Below are 5,624 nucleotides of genomic sequence, written 5' to 3' on the forward strand. Positions count from 1 at the left end.
GGATCAAGGACCTCCACATCAAACCAGACACACTCAAACTAATAGAAGAAAAACTAGGGAAGCATCTGGAACACATGGGCACTGGAAAAAATTTCCTGAACAAAACACCAATGACTTATGCTCTAAGATCAAGAATAGACAAATGGGATCTCATAAAACTGCAAAGCTTCTGTAAGGCAAAGGACACTGTGGTTAGGACAAAACGGCAACCAACAGATTGGGAAAAGATCTTTACCAATCCTACAACAGATAGAGGCCTTATATCCAAAATATACAAAGAACTCAAGAAGTTAGACCGCAGGGAAACAAATAACCCTATTAAAAAATGGGGTTCAGAGCTAAACAAAGAATTCACAGCTGAGGAATGCCGAATGGCTGAGAAACACCTAAAGAAATGTTCAACATCTTTAGTCATAAGGGAAATGCAAATCAAAACAACCCTGAGATTTCACCTCACACCAGTGCGATTGGCTAAGATCAAAAACTCAGGTGACAGCAGATGCTGGCGAGGATGTGGAGAAAGAGGAACACTCCTCCATTGTTGGTGGGATTGCAGACTGGTAAAACCATTCTGGAAATCAGTCTGGAGGTTCCTCAGAAAATTGGACATTAAACTGCCTGAGGATCCAGCTATACCTCTCTTGGGCATATACCCAAAAGATGCCTCAACATATAAAAGAGACACGTGCTCCACTATGTTCATCGCAGCCTTATTTATAATAGCCAGAAAATGGAAAGAACCCAGATGCCCTTCAACAGAGGAATGGATACAGAAAATGTGGTACATCTACACAATGGAATATTACTCAGCTATCAAAAACAACGAGTTTATGAAATTCGTAGGCAAATGGTTGGAACTGGAAAATATCATCCTGAGTGAGCTAACCCAATCACAGAAAGACGTACATGGTATGCACTCATTGATAAGTGGCTATTAGCCCAAATGCTTGAATTACCCTAGATCCCTAGAACAAACGAAACTCAAGACGGATGATCAAAATGTGAATGCTTCACTCCTTCTTTAAATGAGGAAAAAGAATACCCTTGGCAGGGAAGGGAGAGGCAAAGATTAAAACAGAGACTGAAGGAACACCCATTCAGAGCCTGTCCCACATTTGGCCCATACATATACAGCCACCCAATTAGACAAGATGGATGAAGCAAAGGAGTGCAGACCGACAGGAGCCGGATGTAGATCGCTCCTGAGAGACACAGCCAGAATACAGCAAATATAGAGGCGTATGCCAGCAGCAAACCACTGAACTGAGAATAGGTCCCCTATTGAAGGAATCAGAGAAAGAACTGGAAGAGCTTGAAGGGGCTCGAGACCCCAAAAGTACAACAATGCCAAGCAACCAGAGCTTTCAGGGACTAAGCCACTACCTAAAGACTATACATGGACTGACCCTGGACTCTGACCTCATAGGTAGCAATGAATATCCTAGTAAGATCACCAGTGGAAGGGGAAGCCCCTGGTCCTGTTAAGACTGAACCCCCAGTGAACGTGATTGTTGGGGGAAGGGCGGTAATGGGGGGAGGATGGGGAGGGAAACACCCATATAGAAGGGGAGAGGGAGGGGTTAAGGGAATGTTGCCCGGGAAACTGGGAAAGGGAATAACAATCAAAATTTAAATCAGAAATTCTCAAGTTAATTAAAAAAAAAAAGAAACCCAATTACAGTGGGGGTTGGGGATTTAGCTCAGTGGTAGCATGCTTGCCTAGCAAGCACAAGACCCTGGGTTCGGTCCTCAGATCTGGAAAAAAAAAGAAATGAACAGAAATAAAAATTGTTGGTGACATGGGGAAGTGAGATCCCCTCATGCACAGACTGTTGGGCAAAGAACAAATTATAGTTCTACCTTCTCCATAACGTTAGCTCCTTTCACATTTCTTAGTTTTCTATGGACCGGCATGGCTCCACCTTGGGTTTCATCTAACACTGACTATCCTAGACTCTTCTCCAGCACTGTCTAATCACACCTGCCCCACTCAACAGTCCCTCCCTTTCCTTTATCCTCCCTTTGTTTTTATTTCCTTTCTTTCCCTCTCCCATCATTTTTTCATACACAGAATATCTTAAATCCAAGCTTGCACATTACTGACACACTGTGGAGGATCTTGCCCCCTTTCACATGGCTCTGCATGAAGATCTCCTTTCCTGCAGCAGTAACAGAGTTGGAAACATGCCCTTATATGGTGGAACCCTATCTGTCTCATCATTGACTCTCCACATCTCTGGAGAGGTAGTGCTGCCCCACCATTGCTTGCATTATTGTCCATTACAAAGGATGCAGGCGGCTTCTGGGCGGGTAGATCTCAACCTACCTTGAAGGCCTGACTGGGACACCTGTTCTTCACCACCCCTACCTTTCCTGCCACAGAACCTGAAAATCTTAGATATGCGGTTCTTGCAAAACGTAGTTCCGTGTCATTCATGTGCTGAAACCTGAATGCCCAGTACCTCAAACATGGCTGACCTTAGATATTTGTGTCTTTGTCAAAGAGGACTTAGGGACACAAATAAACAGAGAGGGAAATGACCACGTGAGAACAGTGAGAAGGCGATAATTTTCTAGTCAAGGAGAAAAGCCCCAGGAGAAGCTGAGGCTGCTAAACTTCAATTTTAAACACGAGGTCATCAGAACTATGAGAATACATTTTTGTCGTTTAACCTGCCCAGGCTATGGCATTTTGCTATAGCTGTGCTGGCATAAATAACGCTTGGAAGCTCTAGATGCCTGGATGTGAGCACATGGCTTAGACCCTAGTGTCAGATGCATTGTTGGCCACCTTTGACTTTGAAGTTCCTCACACAAACAGACACAATTAAGAGATTCCTTTTGTAGGCAGCTTTAATTTCACCAACATGAAGAAGAAGGCAGGACTGTGGACTGAGGCTGCACATAAGGTCTTTTGTGAGAGGCTTTGCACACACGGCTTGGAGTCTGCAGCTCAGACTACCGCCAATGGATCTTCTTCTTCTTCTTCTTCTTCTTCTTCTTCTTCTTCTTCTTCTTCTTCTTCTTCTTCTTCTTCTTCTTCTTCTTCTTCTTCTTCTTCTTCTTTTTATTAACTTGAGTATTTCTTATATACATTTCGACTGTTATTCCCTTTCCCGGTTTCCGGGCAAACATCCCCCTCCCCCCTCCTCTTCCTTATGGGTGTTCCCCTCCCCATCCTCCCCCCATTGCCGCCCTCCCCCCAACAGACTAATTCACTAGGGGTTCAGTCTTAGCAGGACCCAGGGCTTCCCCTTCCACTAGTGCTCTTACTAGGATATTCATTGCTACCTATGAGGTCAGAGTCCAGGGTCAGTCCATGTATAGTCTTTAGGTAGTGGCTTAGTCCCTGGAAGCTCTGGTTGCTTGGCATTGTTGTTCATATGGGGTCTCGAGCCCCTTCAAGCTCTTCCAGTTCTTTCTCTGATTCCTTCAACGGGGGTCCTATTCTCAGTTCAGTGGTTTGCTGCTGGCATTCGCCTCTGTATTTGCTGTATTCTGGCTGTGTCTCTCAGGAGATATCTACATCCGGCTCCTGTCGGCCTGCACTTATTTGCTTCATCCATCTTGTCTAATTGGGTGGCTGTATATGTATGGGCCACATGTGGGGCAGGCTCTGAATGGGTGTTCCTTCAGTCTCTGTTTTAATCTTTGCCTCTCTATTCCCTGCCAAGGGTATTCTTGTTCCCCTTTTAAAGAAGGAGTGAAGCATTCACATTTTGATCATCCGTCTTGAGTTTCATTTGTTCTAGGCATCTAGGGTAATTCAAGCATTTTGGCTAATAGCCACTTATCAATGAGTGCATACCATGTACGTCTTTCTGTGATTGGGTTAGCTCACTCAGGATGATATTTTCCAGTTCCTACCATTTGCCTACGAATTCCATAAAGTCGTTGTTTTTGATAGCTGAGTAATATTCCATTGTGTAGATGTACCACATTTTCTGTATCCATTCCTCTGTTGAAGGGCATCTGGGTTCTTTCCAGCTTCTGGCTATTATAAATAAGGCTGCGATGAACATAGTGGAGCACGTGTCTTTTTTATATGTTGGGGCATCTTTTGGGTATATGCCCAAGAGTGGTATAGCTGGATCCTCAGGCAGTTCAATGTCCAATTTTCTGAGGAACCTCCAGACTGATTTCCAGAATGGTTTTACCAGTCTGCAATCCCACCAACAATGGAGGAGTGTTCCTCTTTCTCCGCATCCTCGCCAGCATTTGCTGTCACCTGAGTTTTTGATTTTAGCCATTCTCACTGGCGTGAGGTGAAATCTCAGGGTTGTTTTGATTTGCATTTCCCTTATGACTAAAGATGTTGAACATTTCTTTAGGTGTTTCTCAGCCATTCGGCATTTCTCAGCTGTGAATTCTTTGTTTAGCTCTGAACCCCATCTTTTAATAGGGTTATTCGTCTTCCTGCGGTCTAACTTCTTGAGTTCTTTGTATATTTTGGATATAAGGCCTCTATCTGTTGTAGGATTGGTAAAGATCTTTTCCCAATCTGTTGGTTGCCGTTTTGTCCTAACCACAGTGTCCTTTGCCTTACAGAAGCTTTGCAGTTTTATGAGATCCCATTTGTCGATTCTCGATCTTGGTGTTTTGTTCAGGAAATTTTTTCCAGTGCCACCAGTGGATCCTCTTAGAGATGGTCTGTGTTATGATTTGTGCTGTTCCTGTCTATGAGGCTGTTGATCCTGATTGTCAGACCCTGTGGATTTTGTGGACATGGGCTTTAAGACCCTCATCCTAGCTCCCTGGAAGCCAGTCTTTGCCGAGCTGCCTCCTGAACAGCTCTTCCTGCATCATGCCTGGACGCCGCCACCTTCCTGCCATGTTAGTAATAGACTGAACCTCTGAACCTGTTGTGGATTTTGAGTGTAACCTATTATGAATTTATTTTATTCATTTTCTACTCAATCTAATAGGCGTCTGTTTCTTCTACACACCAGTAAGATACTTCACTTACACACAATATCATTCAAGCATTGGGAAGAAAAATCTTTTTTTTTAGGAAATTCACAGGTACATTTTAATTTGTACATTTTACTTATTACCGGTGTGTGTGTGTGTGTGTGTGTGTGTGTGTGTGTGTGTGTGTGTCATGTTTTATGTGGAGGTCAGAGGACCACGTCCTAGAGTTGGTGCTGTTCATCCATTGTGTGTCTATGGAATGAACTCAAGCCATCAGGTTTGCATAGCAAACACCACCCAGTGAGCCATCCTTCTGCCTTCTCAGGTACATTTTCAGGAATTGCACTGAATTGCTTAGTGTGATGGTTTGAATATGCTTGGCCCAGGGGTGGCCCTAGGAGGAAGTGTGACATTGTTGAAGTAGGTGTGGCCTTGTTGGAAGAAGTGTCATTGTGATCATGGGCTTTAAGACCTTAATCCTAGCTCCCTGGAAACCAATCCTCACCTAGCTGCCTCTGGGACAGCTCTTCCTGCACTGTGCCTGCCTGGACACCACCATGTTTGTGCCTTGATGATCATGGACTGAACCTCTGAACCTGTAAGCCAGTCCCAGTTATATGTTGTCTTTATAATTGTTGCCTTAATCATGGTGTCTGTTCATAGCAGTAAATCCTTAACTAACACACTCTAACAGGGCTTCGTTCAGATGTATT

Source organism: Rattus norvegicus, chromosome 15 (genome assembly GCF_021556685.1).
Source record: "Rattus norvegicus strain SHRSP/BbbUtx chromosome 15, alternate assembly SHRSP_T2T, whole genome shotgun sequence".
In the NCBI taxonomy this organism is placed as follows: domain Eukaryota; kingdom Metazoa; phylum Chordata; class Mammalia; order Rodentia; family Muridae; genus Rattus; species Rattus norvegicus.